This window comes from Bos indicus, chromosome 1 (assembly GCF_029378745.1).
Source record: "Bos indicus isolate NIAB-ARS_2022 breed Sahiwal x Tharparkar chromosome 1, NIAB-ARS_B.indTharparkar_mat_pri_1.0, whole genome shotgun sequence".
Taxonomy (NCBI): Eukaryota; Metazoa; Chordata; class Mammalia; order Artiodactyla; family Bovidae; genus Bos; species Bos indicus.
The window spans coordinates 3048723-3071573 of record NC_091760.1 but is presented as its reverse complement, the minus strand read 5'-3'; the positions used below and the strand labels follow the sequence as shown (position 1 = coordinate 3071573).

Here is a 22851-nt window from a genome sequence, read left to right as displayed (position 1 = left end):
TAACCCTGCTTGGAACCAGGTAAGATCTTTCTCAAGCCCCAGTGACGATGATGGTAGATTAACAATTTGTTGTCGTCTGTCAATATCATCCAAGAGTCTAACCTTGCTGGCTTCCTCTTTTCCTTCTTTCCGCTCTTTGACCCACGACCCAAGCTTTCCTTCTACAATTTCTATTCTGCAGGAGGCTAGGACAACAGAGAGTGAATATCAGTTATCACTGTTTGTAAAATAAGGGTTAATAAGCTAGGACAGAGAGTACCGACAGTCGTTTCTGCAGCATCCAGAGCATGGTCGTCAGGGCGTTGTTTTCTGAGACGGCTTTATTTTGTTTGTGGTGGCATCTGGAGGACTGATGTAAGTCCCAGAGAGGTGGAATGTTAGAAATTAAGAGTATGTATCCCCTTTGATGGCTGCAAGTAGTGTGCACAGAAGTGAGTGCTAAATGCATGTTATAATGAAGCCTGCATTCAGGCACAGCTGTTCCCATAGACAGGTCCCTGTGTTTTTGAAAACAGATCCATTCATTCAGCTAACGCATTTAGCTGAACACCTTCTATGTGCTATGTGCTGGGCGTAGGGGGATGACAGCAACAGACCCAGGTCTCAGGTGACTCTAATGGGATGTAAGCAGATGAGGCATTTGGTTGGATCTAGAGGAGATGAGCGGAGAAGGCAATGGCAACCCATTCCAGTGTTCTTGCTTGGAGAATCCCAGGGACGGGGGAGCCTTGTAGGCTGCCATCTATGGGGTCGCACAGAGTCAAACACGACTGAAGCGACTTAGCAGCAGCAGCAGCAGCAGCAGAGGAGATGAGAGCTTATGGAGGGAAATAAGCGATACCTCCCTAAGGGGTAAGGTCAGTGGTTGGAGCGGGGCTTTACCTGGGCAGAGAGTCCAGGACATGTAAAAAGATGAGGACCATTATCTATGAGGAGCAGCTGGTAACTGACCAAGAGGTTTTAGCCCTTTGTGACCCGTCGTATTTTCAGTTCCGTAAACCAGCCAGGCTTCAGGTCCCGCCAGCCCGAAGGTCCCCTTGTGCCAGTTTGGTAAAGACATCTCCTCTGGACTAGGACAACCAAAGAATGGGCATCGTCTCGGGAACTGAGTAAACCCACGTCCCCATACGTGGAATCGAGCCCTGCATGCCATTCCCGAGTCTGCTCTGAGGGAGCTGCTGCCTTAGACATTTGCCCAAGGTGAAAGGCTTCCCCACACCACACCCCCTCTGCCTCCCCTCCCAAGCCTCGCCTTAGAGATGACTGGTAAACCTGCCCAGCCCCTCACAGCTGGAAGTTGCTCCCATTTTTCCAGGTTCATGTCACCCTGTATTTCTCCCTAATTCGCCTCATCACGATTACAGCACGTGTGTGTGTGTGATTGTCCTCCCCATGAGCACATAAGCTCCCAGAAAGAAGGATGTGTGTCCGTCACGCTCATTGCCATAACTCCTGCGTGTGGGCTGCACTCAGTAAATGCTTCCTGAATCTGTGGGTGGTGGAACGGAAGGGAGGCCCAAGTCAGGACTCATTAGAAGCTTCCTTATCCTTCTAAGCAGAATAGCTTGACCACACTCCTCACTCCATGAAGACTGGACATGCCAGGCGGTCCTATTCAAAATGCTGAGTCTACGCATCAGACAGGATCATGGAGACTGAGCCTGGACAGGTTCTGGGCTCTCACCCTCTGTTTTCTTATTTGCTCTCTGAACAGCAGAAGACAACTCTCACTTTGCAGAAATAATCTACAATAGCCAAGTGACCACGGAACACAGGCTGCCAACCGTTTCCATTTCATGGTGTCTGGCCACTACTCGCTTATTTTAAAATTATTAATTGGACACCTACCGTGTGCTACCAATCTAGGGGCTGATCTTTCCATTCTCTTGGTAGCTTTCAGGAACACAATTTGCTTGGGTTGCCCTCTGTTTTGTAGCGATGGAAGAGATGGAGACTTTCACCCTCTAACTGTGATGCACCTGACTTAGTCTCCAGACTTGCTGTCTCATTCATAGAACTTTCCACGAGAAGGAGGGTGAGGTCAGTAGAATGAATCTGACTTACAAGGAATGTGTGTTGAATAACCACAAACCAAGGCCAAACAGTGATTTCCTGCATAGTAAAAAGTACTTGCTTGAGGACTATTTCTAGGAGCACTAACTAGGTTAAAGATTTGCAGTTTCATAAAGGAAGTACTAGAAGAAGATTTTTTGTGATTGCAAACTGATCTTCAATGGGACACCCCGAACGGCCACATCTTCTGTAAGGGGTTGGTGCATAGTCTTTCCCCCCAACTTCCTCCCGAGACTGCCCAGGCAACCCAGCCTTCCCCAGGGCCTCCCCACCCCTTCCTCCACACCTGGCACAATAGGAAAACCCCCCACCCCCAGTTGCTGAATATTTTAATAGCACCCCTACTTATTTTTGGGGCTCCAAAATCACTGCAGATGGTGACTGCAGCCATGAAATTAAAAGATGCTTACTCTTTGGAAGAAAAGTTATGACCAACCTAAACAGCATATTAAAAAGCAGAGACTTTACTTTGTCAACAAAGGTCCATCTAGTCAAGGCTATGGTTTTTCCTGTGGTCATGTATGGATGTGAGAGTTGGACTGTGAAGAAAGCTGAGCGCCGAAGAATTGATGCTTTTGAACTGTGGTGTTGGAGAAGACTCTTGAGAGTCCCTTGGATGGCAAGGAGATCCAATCAGTCCATCCTAAAGGAAATCAGTCCTGGGTGTTCATTGGAAGGACTGATGTTGAGGCTGAAACTCCAATATTTTGGCCACCTGATGTGAAGAGCTGACTCATTTCAAGACCCTGATGCTGGGAGGGATTGGGGGGGAGGAGAAGGGGATGACAGATGATGAGATGGTTGGATGGCATCACCGACTCAATGGACATGGTTTTGGGTGGACCCTGGGAGTTGGTGATGGACAGGGAGGCCTGGCATGCTGCAGTTCATGGGGTCGCAAAGAGTCAGACACAACTGAGTGACTGAACTGAACTGAACTGAACTTACAGGTGAAGGAATCTGTAAAGAATTCGATGAGGATTCTATATTCTTGATTCTATAAAGGATGCTGTAAAGAAGCATCTAAATACTTGGTTCTTAATTCTATGGTGTCCAAACATGAAATGCATTGTTTTCAGGGCATTTGGTGTTTATCACAGCAGAGGGAGCCCTTCCCTAGCTTAAAGGATGCTACAGACACGAACAAGATGGCTACTTAGCTGGCCAGCTGCCCAAACGGCGTACCACAGACTGGGCAGTCTAAACAACAGACATTTATTTGCTCCGTTCCGAAGGCCAGAAGTCTGAAATTAAGGTGTCAGCAGGGTTGATTTCCCCTGAAGTCTCTCTCCTTGGCTTGTAGATGACTATCTACTCCCTGTGTCCTCACAGGGGCTTCCCTGTGTGTGTCCTAATTTCCTCCTATTGGGCACCAGTTGTATTATATTAGGGCCCAGTCTACTGACTTCATTTTCCCTTAATCACCTCTTCAGAGGCCCTGTTTCTAAACACAGTCACATTCTGACGTCCTGGGGGTTCGGACTTTGACGTATGAATTTGGAGCGGGGTGGAGTGGGGTGGGGGGGAGGGATACAATTCAGCCCTTAACAGCTAGCCATCCTGCTTTCGGTTTTGTTATTGCCAGGAGAAATATCAATAACCTCAGATATGCAGATGACACCACCCTTATGGCAGAAAGTGAAGAACTGAAAAGCCTCTTGATGAAAGTAAAAGAGGAAAGTGAAAAAGTTGGCTTAAAGCTCAACATTCAGAAAACGAAGATCATGGCATCCAGTCCCATCACTTCATGGGAAATAGATGGGGAAACAGTGGAAACAGTGTCAGACTTTATTTTGGGGGCTCCAAAATCACTGCAGATGGTGATTGCAGCCATGAAATTAAAAGACGCTTACTCCTTGGAAGGAAAGTTTGACCAACCTAGATAGCATATTGAAAAGCAGAGACGTTACTTTGCCAACAAAGGTCCGTCTAGTCAAGGCTATGGTTTTTCCAGTGGTCATGTATGGATGTGAGAGTTGGACTGTGAAGAAGGCTGAGTGCCGAAGAATTGATGCTTTTGAACTGTGGTGTTGGAGAAGACTCTTGAGAGTCCCTTGGACTGCAAGGAGATCCAACCAGTCCATTCTGAAGGAGATCAGCCCTGGCATTTCTTTGGAAGGAATGATGCTAAAGCTGAAACTCCAGTACTTTGGCCACCTCATTCGAAGAGTTGACTCGTTGGAAAAGACTCTGATGCTGGGAGGGATTGGGGGCAGGAGGAGAAGGGGACGGCAGAGGATGAGATGGCTGGATGGCATCACTGACTCGATGGAGGTGAGTCTGAGTGAACTCCAGGAGTTGGTGATGGACAGGGAGGCCTGGCGTGCTGCGATTCATGGGGTCGCAAAGAGTTGGACATGACTGAGCGACTGAACTGAACTGAACTGAAAAATAATTTTAATATTTTAATACATTATTAAACTATATCTCTTTATACATTACATATGTATTACATATGGATGCATCTAAGTCACTTTAGTCATGTCTGACTCTATGCGACCCCATGGACTGTAGCCCACCAGGCTCCTCTGTCCATGGGATTTCCCAGGCAAGAATACTGGAGTGGGGTGCCATGCCCTTCTCCAGAGGATCTTCCCAACACAGAGATCAAACCCACATCTCTGGCAGCACCTCCATTATAGGCAGATTCTTCACTATTGAGCCACCAGGGAAGACCATATGTTATATATATTACATATTATATATTCATTTTGTTTATATTACATATGCATGTGTGCATGCTTCAGTTGACTCTGTGTGACTCCATCAACCACAGCCTGCCAGGCTCCTCTGTCCATGGGATTCTTAAGCCAAGAATACTGGAGTAGGTTGCTGTGCCCTCCTCCAGGGGATCTTCCCAACCCAGGGATCGAACCTGTGTCTATTCAGTCTACTTCATTTGCAGGTGGGTTTTTACCATTAAGGCCACCTGGGAAGCCCACTTAATATATATTAAAAATAAATACGTGCATTAAAATTTTCATTGCTTTCTAAAAATTAAATCACCTACGCTGTTTTTACTCCCATAATGATGAACCTGTGGGTCAAAGGTCTTCACCCCACCACCATATTGGCAAGCATCAATGGTGTGCTCAAATTAATATAAAGCCCAGACCCAGTCACTCTTAGGAAAGCCACGCAAGTTCCCGTATCTAAAGATACAGAAGAAAGCAAGTTCAGGACACAAGCAGGGCAGCTGGCGGTCATCTGTGGAGGCCCAGTCGGGTTCCTGACTCACCAAATGGGGAGTTGCAGATGGTAAGGCCAGGGTGGTAAGCGCCACTGCGGACATCCTCAAGCCCAGTCTCGGGGACTCTCTCTTCCCTCCCGACTCCCCCTTCCCTACCCATGCTCCCCCTAAGGCTGGAACAGTTCTGCTGCTTGGCTAGCCTGGGGTGACACAAGAAGCTTCACTGAGCCTGGGGTGGCCTCATTCATCCTGCAGTTAGACCATAGCAACCTGCCTACAATGGAGCGCCCTCGCTCCCCAGGCAAATGGAGTCCAATAATACACCCTTAATTTAGAGCCTCTGAGAAGGAACAAAGGCAGGGACAGGTGTCCTGGGTGGTCAAGCTAACTGGTCCCTAGGCCCACCTTGGGTCCCACCCTGCCATCTTAAACTGTGATCTACCCAGTCTAAAGAGTTATCTTAAGGATAACAAATGCCTCCAAAGTCATCTTACTAAGCAATCAGTTCATTGCAAACAAACATCATTAGAAAGATTCTGTATATACAGCTTTATGCCTCCATGTATCAGAGACTTCATGCAAAATACACCATTACCAGGGGCTTACCTGGTGGCTCAGATAGTAAAGCATCTGCCTGCAATGAGGGAGACCTGGGTTTGATCCCTGGGTTGAGAAGATCCCCTGGAGAAGGAAATGGCAACCCACTCCAGTACTCTTGCCTGGAAAATCCCATGGATGGAGGAGCCTGGTAAGCTACAGTCCAGGGGGTCGCGAAGAGTCAGACACAACTGAACAACTTCACTTTCACTTTCACTACTACTATCCCAAATATGACCTGAAAAGAACAATCCTCTGCTAAAAGCAGGGGTGCTGCTCAGCTTTGCCTCTTTGTGACCCCGTGGACTATAGCCCACCAGGCTCCTCTGTCCACAAGATTTTTCAGACAAGAATACTAGAGTGGGTTGCCATTTCCTTCTCCAGGGGATCTTAGGATTCTTTGCTAAAAGTGCCCTTGGTGTACCATAAGGTTACTTGTACTTACTGGGCACATCAGGACATTGGAGGTAGAGCTTAATTGTTATAAAAGATGGAAAGCTAGGGAACTTCCCTGGTGGTTCAGTGGTTAAGAATCCACCTTCCAAGGCAGGGGACAAGGGTTCCATTCCTGGTCGGGGAACTGGATCCCGCAGGGCAGCTAAGCCCGCCTGCCACAACAAAGATCCCATGTGCTGCAACTAAGACCCAACACAGCCCAAAATATAAATAAATTAATTAATAAAAAAGATGAAAAACTAGAGTCTGGGTCCGGAGGCAGGGCAGTCTTTCCAAACCCTCAGGGCTGTGGGATGAGGGGCAGGTCCAGTGAAGTGAGAGGGGAGCGCTGAGTCAAGGCTGGTTCCCTCAACCGTGCATTCTAGACCCCAGAAGTCGGCTAGGACCCCGTGCCTCTGCAGGTCCATGTGTGGTGGGCTCAGGCCCGTCACTGTCATGACCTTTGAGGTCAGCCCACTGGGCCTGCATCCTTAGAGTTCTCTGAGCTCTGTCTGAGCAATCTGCTCACACAAAAAAAGCCCTTAAGGATAACAAATGCCTCCAAAGTCATCTTACTAAGCATTTCAGAAAGAATCATGGCAGAAGATGAAGGGCTCAGTGGTTCCATCACAAAATCCACAGCAAACAGCCTCACAACACGTGCTTTGAAATATTGATTCTCCAGTGCCCTGCAGGGGGGTGGGTGGGGTGTTCCTCTCTGATGTCCGAGTGCCCCCCGTCTCCCCACTTCTCACACACTGTGCACACCCCATTGGAGCCCCATCTTCCATCCTGGAGCTCCCCCACCTCCAGGCTACCTCGAAGCCTATCCAGCTCCACAGTGGCACTTGCAGAGAAAGCCAGCTCTCCCCAGCCCCCAGGCCACCTACCATTCTCCACCCCACCTGGGGGCTCACCCAAGTGAAGTGAAGTGAAAGTCGCTCAGTCGTGTCCGACTCTTTGCGCCCCCATGGACTATAGAGCCCATATAATTCTCCAGGCCAGAATACTGGAGTGGGTAAGCCGTTCCCTTCTCCAGGGGATCTTCCCAGCCCAGGGATCGAACCCAGGTCTCCTGCATTGCAGGTGGATTCTTCTGAGCCACAAAGGAAGCCACCAGGGGGCTCACCCAAACCTTCCCTTTAAAGATCAGCTTAGGTTACGTACAGCTTTTACATTTTCTGTTCTCTTAACAACCCATCTAACCATCAAATGTCTGCTACATTGTGGTCACAGAGGGAACTCTGGAGCCAAACCCTAAAGTTAGAATCCTGGCTTGACTACTTACTGTGTGACTTTGAGCCAATTACTTAACCTCTCTGGGCCTTTGTTTTCTCATCTGTAAAATGAGGAGAGTGATAACAGCATCTGAATCTTCTTTTAAATTACATTTTTTATTTAATTTTTAAAAATTTTAGACCATTGTCTAAGATTACTTTCAATTTACAGTTATTACACAGTATATTTCCTGTGTTGTATAAAACATAACACATCTTTGAAACTGTCTTATAGCCCCTCCCCAGCAGTTCCTGGCTCTTTGGGTTGAAGTGAAGGGAGGACTTAGCATGTGACAGGCTTGTGCAGCAAGGCCCATGTGGAGTAAGAGTGTCTGGAGACCGCTGTGTGGCAGGCACACAGCAGAGGGACAAGTCAATACTCCACGTGGTGTTAGCTATGTTCCTGAAAGTGTGGCATTCCCTCGGCTTTACGACTGAAAAGAAATGCACAAACCGAAAAACTGAGAATTATGTTTCATTTGGGGTTCTCCAGTGGCTCAGCAGTAAAGAATCTGCCTGCAAAGCAGGAGATGCTGGTTCAATCCCTGGGTCAGGAAGATCCCCTTGAGGAGGGCGTGGCAACCCACTCCAGCATTCTTGCCTGGAGAATTCCATGGACAGAGGAGCCTAGCACGCTATAGTCAGAGATCACAAAGAATCGGACACGACTGAAGCAACTCAGCATGCACACATAGGAAGTAAAGCTTGCTACTGCACAACTGGAACAGGCACAGCATTTGAAGAGAATAAAGCTTTCCCCTCTTTAAAAAAATAATAGGGCATTCCAAATACAAAATAGGGACTAGCCTTTCCAAGTGGCTAGGGCCCTGGAAATTCAAGTTCACTAGCCTTATGGTGCAAATAATCAATAATCAATCTCTAATAAGGAACAGAAGAAAGTTTTATTTGAGCCAAACTGAGGATGGTAGCCCTGGAGGCAGCCTCTTGGTAGCTCTGAGAAATTGATGCGTAGAATCATGGTCGTCAGCAAATTCATACCTTATCAGAACAAAGGACATACATCTAACGTGACAAGGAACATTCCTTTGAGGTTTCAAAAGAGACAACTTTTTACAGAATTGTGTGAATCTGGACAGATGTTTCATTTCTGCAACTAATCGGTGAAATAGAATGAATGCTAAATTTTTCATATTAGAAGCTCCAGTCTGCTTTGGATCCATAAATACTCATTGCCAGTATAACTTTAGTTCAACAAAAGGATTGTATTGTATGAAGAGCCGATGAAAAAAATCCCCCTATAACATTTTTTAAAGAAAATACTTGTTGCGTAAAGAAAAATGTTGTATAAGCTATAAATTTTTTTATTTAATTTTTTTTAAAAAAGAGACTGCTTACTACATATACAGTGAGCTGGCTGGGCCCTAGTGTCTGGGAAGGGAGTCTTATCTTCAGGGGACTGTTAACATGGACACATAGGAAGGGGGTCATTTATCCTCTCACCAAACTGGACATTCTTGACCTTGATGGTTAGAGACGTGCTGTGTACATTTGACAGGCCTTGAGTCAGGCCGTTCTAGTTCATACAAAGTTCAGGCCAAACCACATATTAATGTAAGACAGAATGACTTCCCATAATCCAATACTTGAACATTTTCCCCATCAGACTTGAGGTAAAGTCACTTCTGATTACATCCTAATACATTCATGTCACATACACTGTGCATGCGCGCACACACACACACACACACACCCACACCATTCACCACATATACATACACACATACTGCCACACACCATTCACCACACACACACACACACACCATTCACCACACACACACACATAAAATACACACACCACATACACCATTCACTACATGCACACATATACTCCCCTACACCATATACCACACACACACACCATTCACCCCATTACATGCATACATGTACTCCCACACACCATACGCCACACACATACTATACCACACATAAAATACACCACACACACCATTCACCACATATACACACACACTCTCACACACCATTTACTACACACACTACACTCACACACCACACACCATTCACCACATACACACACACCATACCACACATAAAATACACACACCACATACACCATTCACTACATGCACACATATACTCCCCTACACCATATACCACACACACATACCATTCACCCCATTACATACATACATGTACTCCCACACACCATACGCCACACACATGCTATACCACACACAAAATACACCACACACACCATTCACCACACATACATACATACTCCCACACACCATCTACTACACACACCACACTCACACACCACACACCACACACCACTCACCACATACACACACACCATACCACACATAAACTACACACACCACACACGCCATTCACCACCCATACATACACACACATACTCCCACATACCACTTACCACACACACCACACTCACACACCACACACCACACACCATTCACCACATACACACACACCATACCACACATAAAATACACACACCACACACGCCATTCACCACCCATACATACACATACATACTCCCACACACCATTTACCATACACACCACAATCACACACCACACACCACTCACCACATACACACACACCATACCACACATAAACTACAGACACCACACACACCATTCACCACATACACATACACACATATTCCCACATGCCATATACCACACGCACTCCCACACACCATTTACCACACACACACACACCACTCACTGCATGTACACCATGCACTGCGCACTTCAAACAGGTCAATACTTGTCCTTACTATGTACAATGTACTCTGCTATTTTCCACTCCATTTCTTGTTTTTTTTTTCTGATGTTATCTGAGACTCACTAAATTGATTTCATAACCCACAAATAGGTCCTGAACCAGACTTTGGAAAAACAAACTTGGAAGGAAGCAGAGGAAACCCACAGGTTGCTGTGAGGTGAACGTTGATCTGCTGGCTGGCTGGGCTCCCAGGGCAGCCTGGGTCACAGCTGTGGCACACGGGCACCCCCTCCCCACGGTGGCTGCCCCAGCCAAGAATGGGCAGGGGCAGAGCCTCCCAGCTGACCAGGACAGTTGGTGGCGGGGGCGGGGGGTGGTCCTTCATCACATTCGCCTAGCTAATTTTAACCTAAGCTGTAAACTCCCCATTTTTGTTTTTAATCACCCCCTCACACGAAGTGGCCTGTGGGTTTCCTCTGGGGTTCCCCTATGGCTCAGCAATTAAAGAATCTGCCTGCAGTGCAGGAAACATAGGAGACATGGGTTCAGTCCCTGGGTGGGAAAGATCCCCTGGAGGAGGAAAACGGCAACCCACTCCAGTATTCTTGCCTGGAGAATTCCATGGACAGAGGAGCCTGGTGGGCTACAGTCCATGGGGTCGCGAGGGTCGGACACGACTGAGGGACTAAGCGTGCACGCCTGTGGGTTGCCTTTGCCTTCCACCAAATCAATGTTTTACAGATTACAGCCTGGAGTCAATTAGCGGATCATGAAATCACTGTAGTGAGTCTCAGGCAGTAGGAAAGAAGAAATGGAATAGAATAGCACATTTGCCACGTAGTAAGGACAAGTTCTGACTGGTATGAGGTGTTTCTACTATTAATATAACTTTTATTCAAACTAGCTATTAAATAAGTGAAACTATAAATGCAGGACAGAGAGAATCGGTCACATCCAGTGATTCAGACATAGAAACACAGAGTGGAGCAACTCTGGAAACTACAGCCTGAAATGTAAAGAGAATATCCAACTCCCACAGCTGTAACTAAATCTGCCAGATGATGACTCATCGAGAGCACAGTACTTTGGTTTTGGGATGATTTTTTTTTCCTAGAAAATATTCAGTCCAACAGATGATTCTGAAACAGGAGGGAAGCAGGTAAGATACAGCCTTTGAAAGACTGACACAGCCCTAGGACATAACATAAACTAATTAGAACCAAATGGGTCCAAGACGGCGGATGAGTCAACTTCCACTAGACTGTGAGCCTCGGTGTATGCTCACTGTAACACATCAGCAAGCTGGATGACAGACCCACAGGCACCGCAACAGTTCCAAGGTCAGCCGTCAAAGACCAAAAAGTGGGCAGTGACCCAGTTCCTGGAAATCTCCACCCCCTTCCCCAAGGAGCTGGAATAATCCTCCCACTCATTAGCCTATGAAGTTGCAAGTAGTGTAAGCGTAAGTCGCTCAGAAGTGTCTGACTTTTTGCAGCCCCATGGAGGCCAGGCTCCTCTGTCCATGGATTCCCCAGACAAGAATACTGGAGTGGGTTGCCCTTCCCTTCTCCAGGGGATCTTTCCGGCCCAGGGGTCAAAAGCGGTCTCCTGCATTGCAGGTAAATTCTTTACCATTGAGCCACCAGGAAAGCCCTGAGGGGGAAGCACTGAGCCTATGAAGTTACCCAACCCATAAAAGCTAACCACACCATATTTCAAGGCTGCTCTCACCTTCTGAGATGTCCCCCACTCTGTCTGTGGGGTGTGCTTCTCTCTAAACAAATCTACTTCTTGCCTATCTCTTTGTCTCTCACTGGATTCTTTCTGTGGTAAGACTTCAAGGATCTGAGCTTCATTAGGCCCTGAAACCAGGTGTGTGATCTCAGTTGGAAGACTGTGGGTTTTGGCTGAGTTCAGGTCTTCGCCACGTGGGTTTGAGTCCTAAACTGAGTTCTGTCTGGATTTGAGTCCCCGCACATGAGTTGAAGTCCCAATCTGAGGTGAACGGTTTCAATGCCTCTTGTTTCCAACCGACCTAAGTAGAACTGGGCTCACAGTCATGAAATGATTCATGCTTCACAGAGCCACTTCAAAAGCCCGCAGGCCAAGGTCATTCTTTGCTCTTCTTAGACGCCTGTCTGGGCAGCCAGCCACTGCTCAAAAACATGTAGGAACTCCACCTCTGGAATTTCCCTCAATGCTTAGAGAACTCCTGATACTCTGACTGGGTTGACATGGCTTCTGGGACTGATCCTGTCTCTGCCTATCACCCTGGGGCAAGTGGACTAGAGTCCAGCTTTCTTCCGTAGATAATGCCTAACAAAGATGGTCAAGCCCTCTCCCCCCGACCTCCACTCTCATGATGGAAAAATGAGCTCACAGGTCAAAAGAGCAAAAGACATTTGATAAGCATAACAATTTCCAAAACAAACACTGGATTACAGATTCCATCAGAAACAGAGATGTTGTTAAAATCCAAGAAGTTAGGTTTGGAAGGCATCACCGACTCAAACGGACATCAGTTTGAGCAAACTCAGGGAGATAGTGAAGGACAAGAAGGAGCCTGGCGTGCTGCTGTCCGTGGGGTCACAAAGAGTTGGACATGACTGAGCGACTGAACAACAACAAATAAATTATCGAGAAATAAGGGATGAGGGGCAGTTAAAGATGGAGGTGTAAGAAAATACTGAACTTCCCACATTTCATAGACACAGGAAATTTACAGATGAAGATGAATCAATTCCCTTCGGAAAAAATCTGAAAACTGGCTGAACAACTCCTCCACAACAAAGGGTAAACAAGGCACAAGAAGTTGGGAGAGGCAAGGATGTGGTCTCACCAAAATCCCCACGCTTGGTGCGGAGACCCACCGTCAGGACGGAGTCTCACAAATAACAGAGCTTCTCCCTGAGGAGTGAAGCGGCTCTGCCCACATCAGGCACCCTGACCTTGGGACCAATCTCTGGTGGCCTCAGCCCAAAATACCTTCCAGTGGGGCTTGGGTTCCCAGCCAGAGACTAAGGCCTAGTCTTGGTGGTTAGAGTACCAAATTCTAGCCATTAGACCTGTGGTCAATGACGAGAGCCTTGGCCCCTCAGCTCTGCAGGAAAAAAAGTCCACAAAGACAGAAAGTAGGGAAGCAAGTAAATATTAGGAGGAAAAAGTGTACAGTACGTGTGGATAGACATACAGGCAGACTCGGAGAGAGAGTCACTGAATCGCACCCTTGTGGCTGTTTGAATTACTTTTATGGGGCATTTCTTCCAGATTTCCTTTGGCGAATCATTTTTGATTTGCCCTGGTCACAGTTCATATTTGGGATATCTCAAGATCATCCCATGTGTGCAGTCCGCTCTTAGCCAAAGTGGATATTACTGCAAAGGCCTGTGGGTAGCTTAGCATCACTTGACATCCCTCCCTTTTTGACCTCCAAGGAGCCCTTCTGCGCATGTGTGGTCGGGGAGGTCTTCTGGCTTCTCAAGAATGAGAAATATGTGGTCTGGGCAGTGCCCAGCCTCCTCTCTCAATTGTCCTGCTATTCTCATCTTACCTTTTCATACTGTTCATGGGGTTCTCAAAGTAAGAATACTGGAGTGGTTGGTCATTCCCTTCTCCAGTGGACCATGTTTTGTCAGGGAAAACTACTAGATCTTCAGGTATGACCTAAATCAAATCCCTTACGATTATCTAGTGGAAGTGACAAATAGATTCAAGGGATTAGATCTGATAGACAGAGCGCCTGAAGAACTATGGACGGAGGTTCGTACAGGAGGCTGTGACCAAAACCATCCCAAAGAAAAAGAAAAGCAAGAAGGCAAAGTGGTTCTCTGAGGAGGCTTTACAAATAACTGAGAAAACAAGAGAAGTGAAAGGCAAGGGAGAAAGGGAAAGATCCGCCCAACTGAATGCAGAGTTCCAGAGAATAGCAAGGAAAGATAAAAAGCCTGCTTAAGTGAACAATGCAAAGAAACAGAGGAAAACAACAGAAAGACTAGAGATCTCTTCAAGAAAATTGGAGAGATCATGGGAACATTTCATGCAAGGATGGGCACAATAAAGAACAGAAACTGTGACGACCTAACAGGAGCAAAAGAGATTAAGAAGAAGTGGCAGGAATACACAGAAGAACAATACAAAAAAGGTCTTAATGACCTGGATAACCACAATGGTGTTACCACTTACCTGAGCCAGACATCCTGGAGCTTGAAGTCAAGTGGGCCTTAAAAAGCATTACAACTAACAAAGCTAGTGGAAGTAATGGGATTCCAGCTGAGCTGTTTCAAATCCTAAAATATGAAGCTGTTAAAGTGCTGCACTCAGTTTAGTTAAGTCGCTCAGTCGTGTCCGACTCTCTGCGACCCCATGAATTGCAGCACCCCAGGCCTCCCTGTCCATCACCAACTCCCAGAGTTCGCTCAGACTCACATCCATCGAGTCAGTGATGCCATCCAGCCATCTCATCCTCTGTCGTCCCCTTCTCCTCCTGCCCCCCATCCCTCCCAGCATCAGAGTCTTTTCCAATGAGTCAACTCTTCACATGAGGTGGCCAAAGTACTGGAGTTTCAGCTGTATTCAATATGTCAGCAAATTTGGAAAAGTCAGCAGTGGCCACAGGACTGAAACAGATCAGTTTTCATTACAATCCCAAAGAAAGACAGTGGCAAAGAATGTTCAAACTACCACACAATTGCATGCATTTCACATGTTAGCAAAGTATTGCTCAAAATCCTTCAAGCTAGGCTTCATCAGTATGTGAACCAAGAACCTCCAGATGTACAAGTTGATTTAGAAAAGACAGAGGAATCAGAGATCAAATTGCCAACATTAGTTGGATCATAGAGAAAGCAAAGCAATTCCAGAAAAACATCTACCTTCGCTTCATTGACTACAGTAAAGCCTTTAACTGTGTGGATCACAACAAACTGTGGAATATTCTTCAAGAGATGGGAGTACCAGACCACTTGGCCTGCCTCCTGAGAAACCTGTATGTCGGTCAAAAAGCAACAGTTAGAATCGTACATGGCACAACTGATTGGTTCTAAAGTGGAAAAAGAGTACATCAAGACTGAACATTGTCACCCTGCTTATTTAACTTATATGCAAAAGTACATTATGCCAAATGCTGGACTGGATGACTCACCAGCTGGAATCAAGATTGATGGGAGAAATATCAATAATCTCAGATCTGCAGATGACACCACCCTTATGGCAGAAAGCAAAAGAAACTAAAGAGCCTCTTAAGGAAGAGGAGAGAGTGCAAGAGGAGAGAGAAAAAGCTGGCTTAAAACTCAACATTCAAAAAATTAAGGTCATGACATCTGATTTCATCACTTCTTGGCAAATAGAAGGGATAAAGTGAAAACAGTGACAGATTTTATTTTCTTGGACTCTAAAATTACTGCCGATTGTGATTGCAGCCATGAAATTAAAAGATGCTTATTCCTTGGAAGATAAGCTATTACAAACCTAGACAGTGTATTAAAAAGCAGAGACATCACCTTGCCCACAAAGGTCCATCTAGTCAAAGCTATGCTTTTTCCAGTAGTCATATATGGATATCAGAGTTGTATCATAAAGAAGATTAAGCACTGAAGAATTGATGCTTTTGAATTGTGGTGCTGGAGAAGACTCTCAGGAGTCTGTTAGACTGCAAGGAGATGAAGCCAGTCAATTCTAAAGGAAATCAACCCTGAATATTCATTAGAAAGGCTGGACTGATACTGAAGCTGAAGCTCCAATATTTGTCCACCTAATGCGAGGAGCCAACTCACTAGAAAACGCCCTGATGCTGGGAATGATTGAGGGCAGGAGGAGAAGGCGGACTGAATCCGCCTACAATGCAGGATACCCCGGTTAGATTCCTGGGTTGGGAAGATCTGCTGGAGAAGAGAAAAAGCTACCCATTTCAGTATTTTGGCCTGGAGAACTAATCCATGGGATCGCAAAGAGTCAGACAGGACTGAGCGACTTTCACTTTCATTTTGGAACTCCCCAGGTGGCGCTAGTGGTAAAGAACTCTGTCTGCCAATGCAGGAGACTTGGGTCCAATTCCTGGGTCAGGAAGATCCCCTGGAGAAGGAAATGGCAACCCACTCCAGTATTCTTGCCTGGAGAATTCCATGGATACGGGAGCCTGGCGGGCTACAGTCCATGGAGTTGCAAAGAGTCGGACACAACTGAAGACACTTAGCACAGGAGAAGGAGTGGCAGAGGTTGTGTTGGTTAGACAGCATCACCAACTAAGCCGACATAAATTTGAGCAGCCTCCTGGCGACAGTGAAGGACAGGGAAGCCTGGAAAGCTGCGGTTCACAAGGTCACAAAGAGTTGAACAGGACTTACTAACTAAACAACAGCAAACTTACATTGTACGATAATTATATCTCAATGAAACTGGATAAATACTAAAAACAAAATAAAATAACTAATTGATTTGAAGCAGGACAAATATGGACCCATGATAAGAGAATGTCATGAACTGGAGTTGGTGATGGACAGGGAGACCTGGCGTGCTGCAGTTCATGGGGTCACAAAGGGTCGGACACAACCAAGCGACTGAACTGAACTGAACTGAACTGAATGATTATGATTATTTATTCCCACTCAGTGTACCTTGGATCTAATTTAAAATGAAGCAGAAAAGAAAGAATACTTTTAAAATGAAAGAACATGCAGAATAAAAAAGCAGGGCAGGGGAAGCCCTTGGTTTCCAGATAGCATCAAAGAAGCAGTGACTGATTTCTTCAAGACAAACTCATCACCCTGGAAAACTTCCAAAATGTAAGAGGAAATTAGCATTGATTCTTAGAAAAGCTCCCCTGTCCATGGTATTCTCCAGTCTAAGAATACGGGAGTGGGTTGCCATGCTGTCCTCCAGGAGATCTTCCCAACCCAGGGACTGAACTTGAGTCTCAAGTCTACTGCATTGACGGGCGGGTTCTTTACTACCAGCGTAGGAACCCCTAGTCTGAACATATCTGGAGAGATTGGCTGTCACTTCCACGCACTCAGACCTCAGGCTCTCTGGTTTTGTATTGCCTCCGCCTTCCCAGTGCTTCTGCATCCTTTCCATCAACCTTCAAATACACTTATGGCTCTCCCATTTGGGGGACAGAAAGGCTAAGAGTGAAGCCGGACCTCTCTCCTCCCTACAGCCAACACTTGCAGCACTAGCTCCGTCCCACGCCTTCCCAGCAAAACTTCTCGCAAACCGGTCCCCTCCATTCTCGATCTCGGCCCTAAGCCCACGCTTTCACCCTCCACTGGGCAACACGTGTGCTCCGCCAGGTCACAGGAGACTGCTCAGCGCCTGACTCTCCTGACATTTTGGTGCCCTTTAACTCTGGGCCACTTCCTCTGTGCATCCTCTTCCCCTGGCAGCTGGGACAGCACCCTGATTTTTTTGTCATCTCCCTGACTCTCCTCTCCTGTCTCATCCACAGGCTCAACTTTCTCTGCTGTCCCCTACATGTTAAATGTTGCTTGTGGCTCTGTCTTCATGTCCCTGGGTCCTACTCCCTCATCTCTCTGGAGTAGCCCATTTGCTCTCGGGGCATCGGTTGCCCTTATTACACCATTGCTGCTGTTGTTTCTCAGACAATAAGTCGTGTTTGACTCTTTAAGACTCCATGGACTATGGCACACCAGGCTCCTCTGTCCTCCACTGTCTCCCAGAACTTGCTCAAGCTCCTGTCCATGATGATGCCATCCAACCATGTCATCCTCTGTCACCCCCTTCTCCTCCTGCCCTCAGTCTTTCTCAGCATCAGGGTCTTTTCTAATGAGTAGGCTCTTCGCATCAAGTAGCCAAAGTATTGGAGCTTCAGCTTCAGCATCAGTCCTTCCAACGAATATTCAGGATTTGTTTCCTTTTGGATTGACTGGTTTGATCTGGTTCTAGTGATCGTGGAGGCTGGTGTCCTGCAGATTTAGGGAAGAGATGATGTTGCCGCTTGAGTGCGAAAGCATTCTAAAGGCAGAATTCCTTCTTCCCCAAGGGACTTTCAGTCTTTCCTCTTAAGGCTTTCAAATGACTGGATTGGACCCATCCTCATGATGGAGGGTGATCTGCTTTACTCAGAGTCTACTGATTTAAATATGAATCACATCTTTAAAAGTACCTTCATACTATATCTAGACTGAGATTTAATGTAAAGCTAGGTACCATGACCTATGTGAATAATCAAAAAACAATCTATAATAAGAATAGAAAAGAGTTTTCTGAGTCAAATCAAAGACTAGCCTGGAAACTATTTTCCTAGATTAATCTGAGAAGCTGCTCCAGAGAAGCCTGGTTTTTCAGCACAGTCTTATATCTTGTCTGAGCAAAGGAGATTAAATAAATTAGGGATATATTTCTCCAAGGTAAAAGACACACACACAGATGAGCACACATACAGCAAGTCAGCCTGGTCTTGGCACCTGGGAAGGTTGTCTTAGCATCAAAGGAGCACCAGCATTGGTGTCCCGGGATGAGATGCATTTCGTCTTTATTCTTTAACATGGACGTTCTTTAGTTTTTCTTTCTGATGCCCTTTTCTCTAATAATTAAAGCATATGTACAATGTATGTTTGATAGACCACAAACAGATTGTTTTAGTCAGCATAAAATTCAAGATAACTCATGAATAAGTCAGAATGACTTCCGTATATCTCACTATGTGAACATTTATTTATCACCCACCATAGCCTGGGTACCTTAACCATCACACGTACCATCTTAGAAAATGGTACCACCGAATGTAAATTGGTACAGTGGCTATGGAGAACAGTATTGGAAGTTCCTTATGAAACTAGAAATAGAGTTATCATATGATGCTGCAACCCTATTCCTGGGCACATATACAGAGAGAACCATAATTTGAAAAGATAGACGCACTCCAATGTCCACTGAAGCACTAATGACAGTAACCAGAACACAGAAACAACCTAAATGTCCACTGACAGAGGGACGGATAAGGAAGATGTGGTACATACATACAGTGGAATACTGCTGCTGCTGCTAAGGCGGTTCAGTCGTGTCCATAGACGGCCCACCAGGCTCCCCGTCCCTGGGATTCTCCAGGCAAGAACACTGCAGTGGGTTGCCATTTCCTTCTCCAATACATGAAAGTGAAAAGTGAAAGTGAAGCTGCTCAGTCGTGCCGACTCTTAGCGACCCCATGGACTGCAGCCCACCAGGCTCCTCCATCCATGGGATTTTCCAGGCAAGAGTACTGGAGTGGGGTGCCATTGCCTTCTCCCACAATGGAATACGACTCAACCACAAAAAAAGAACAAAACAATGCCATTTGCACCGACATGGATGGATCTAGAGATTGTCATACCGAGTGAAGTAAGTCACAGAAAGATGAATGTCATGTGATACTGCATACATGTAAAATCTAAAAAATGGCACCAGTGAATTAACTTACAAAACAGAAACAGTGCAGACATTACAGGTACAGAAAACAAACCTATGGTTACCAGGGGTGGCAAGTGAGGGGAGGGATGGATTGGGAGGTGGAGACTGACATATACACACTACTCTATACAGAATAGGTAGCTAGTAAAGACATACTGTAGAGCCCAAGGGCTTCCCTGGGGACTCAGATGGTAAAGAATCTACCTGCAATGCGGGAAATGTGGGTTCCATCCCTGGTTTGGGAAGGTTCCCTGGAGGAGGGAAAGGCTACCCACTCCAGTATTCTTTTCTGGAGAATCCCCATGGACAGGTAGTCTGACAGGCTACAGTCCATGGGGTCACAAAGATTCAGATATGACTTAACACAGGGAATTCTACTCAATATTCCATAATGACCTAATGGGAAAATATGTAAAAAAGAAGGAATATATGTATATGTTTAACTGACTCACTTTGCTCTATACCTAAACCAATACAACACTGTAAATCAACTATACTCCAATAAAAATGTTTAAAAAAGAAAAGAAAATGGCACCACCAAACGAGAGATGTCTAATCTAGGATGCTGGGGGTTTGCCTTGTCTTCTAATGTAACCCTCAGTCCACACAGTCAATCTAGCACCCAGTTCTATTTATTCTTCTTCCTAATATTTCTAATCCATCCCTACTGCCAAAATCCTGGTCCAGCAAGAACCTCTGCACTGCACTCTGCATCCAGTCTCTCCTTCTTTAGATCTGTCCTAGACACAGCAAGGAGAGAACTTGTTAGTCTGTAAACTGGATTGTGCTAATTTCCTGCTCTGGACTCACCACGAAGGCCACGGCTGTCACACAAATTGAAACAGGCGTGATCTCTCACTGACTCAGACATCACAAATGGTGTTATTGGTGTGTGTTTCCAGAGTGGAGAACTCATGGTAAAGTTCTGAACAAAACAAAGCACAAGCTTCACTCAATTTACACAGCAGTTACATTTCTGGGAAATTCAATTATATTAAAACTATATGTCTAAGTCTGCTCAGGCTGGTATAACAGTATGCCATAGACGGAATGGTTTAAACAGCACGTCTTTATTTCTCATGGTTCTGGAAGCTGGCAGCCCACAATCCAGGTTCTGATGAGTACGGTTGCTGGGGAAAGTCTTTCTCTTCTTGTTGTTTAGTCACTAAGTCGGGCCCAGGTTTTTTGCAACCCCATGTCTGCCCGCAGGCTCCTCTGTCCATGGGATCCCGCAGGCAGGAATACTGAAGTGGGTTGCCATTTCCTTCTCCAGGGGATCTTCCCGACCAGGGATCAAACCCATGTCTCCTGCATTGGCAGGCGAATCCTTTACCACTGAGTCACCCAGGAAGCCCCTTCTTCTTCTTAAGAGGGCACTAAGCCCATCAAGAGGGCTCATAGCATTTGTCTTGGGGCCTCTTTCTTTTTCTTTTTTACTATTTACTTATTTATATATTTAGCTGTGCCGGGTCTTGTTGTGGTACTTGGGATCTTTCATCTTTGTTGCAGCATGGAAACTCTTAGTTGCAGTCCATGGGATCTGGCTCCTTGACCAGGGATCCAACCTGGGCCCCCTGCTTTGGGAGCAGAGTCTTAGCCACTGGACCACCAGGGAAGAAGTCCCTGTCTTGGAGTTTCTTATAGCCTCCCTCTGTGAACACTGATGGAATTCTCCCTGGGACCTAGGATTGAGTCCAGGCACCTTGATCTGCCAGCCTCATATGAGCGCCCTGTCTTCCTGGGCTTCTCTCCTAGAAAGGCAGGGTCTCCTGGATATCCATCAGCTTTCTGTGCACAGAGTTCTCCCAACACATGGTCAGGAGCCATTGGGAGAGTTAGGGTACATGAGAAAACAATGAGGTTTAGGCTTTAAAAAAATCAATCTACATTTCATTTATGTAGTAATTCACTAAATGATACATTTAGTAATGCATATGCAAAATTAATTCATTGCCACAATACAAAGTCTCAGGAGTCTTTAGGAATCACGTGGTCTATCAGCATGTTCTAGATGAGCGAGTTGTCTCAAATTCCCCGCTTTCTTTTTTCTTTCCTTTCCAGCCTTGGTGGCTCCCATTTCCCAAGCAAGCCTGGGGGATGATGTCAACCCCACTCAACCGCAGTGGCCACAGGGCCCCGGCATACTACCCCACTACCCCATGCAGGTGTGTAAGGGTGTGCGTGTGGACAGAGCCAAGCCCTAGGGGGTAGTGCTGGCTTAAAAAGAGGGTGAAGGAGGAAGGAAATGATTCACTCCGAGAACCGGACGTGGGGAAAGAGGGTCATGTGCTTATGGTCTAGTCCCCTAGCTGAGGTTGGGTGACAGAGGCCGCCCACTCTGCACGAGTCACACGGGGCCCCGAGGTGTCAGGCTGCAGTGCTCTGAACAATTAGCGGAGGCAACCTGCAGCTGGGTTGAAAGAAGCAAGCCCCTCGCTACCTCACTTCCTCCACCTGCCTGGGCGAAGGTGGGCAGCTGCATGGAGAGGCTAAATGTGGTCAAACTACCCAGGCTTGGGGTTTCTGGCCCGAGACCCAGGGGAGGAACTGACCCCCAACACGCTCACACGTGCAGCTCTGAGGGAGAATTCGCAGTGCACTGTGGGCGAGCATCGAGACTCTCGGTCTGGAGTCACCGAGCCCAAGCTAGAACTCAGCATTCAACCACACGAGTCAACTTGACCGAGGCTGAAACCAGAATCCCGTTCTCTGACTCCCTGATTTCCCATTCTTTCCACTGAACTCTTCCCCACGCCGAGGAGAGCAGAGAGGTGTAGGGCTGTGGGGTTTTATGAAAGGAAAGATCCTTCACAGATCCCCTCCCGTCTGGAAGCCTTTGACATGTTAAGAGTACTCCATGTTCAGAAATTCTCTGTCTACAAACCACCTTCATGACCCTGTTCACACACCTTGTTTTCAGCAGATGACTTTGCCTGACAACTTCTGCTTTTTGTAGAAGTTGTCAGGCACTCTGTTATCTTTGCCACCAAGTCTACCCACTATGCCTTCCTTTCTCCTGTTACGAAAGACCTTTAAGGGGTCCCCTCCACCTAAGACAGGCCTCCGCCACTCCCAGTGTTCCTCCTATCTCAACAATCTCACTCTTTATCTCTTCCCCACAATTGATTTACCACTCTCTATGGGACC

General features: G+C 46.4%; 1 protein-coding gene across 1 annotated transcript in view; it reads left to right on the top strand.

The window, feature by feature from the left end:
• IFNAR2 (interferon alpha and beta receptor subunit 2) overlaps nt 1-22851 on the top strand; it is a 65567-nt gene continuing 42716 nt past the window's right edge. Inside the window, exon 1 of the mRNA XM_070785572.1 lies at nt 1-19. The gene's annotated coding sequence lies outside the window, so the exon portion shown is untranslated. The remainder of the gene's footprint in view (nt 20-22851) is intronic.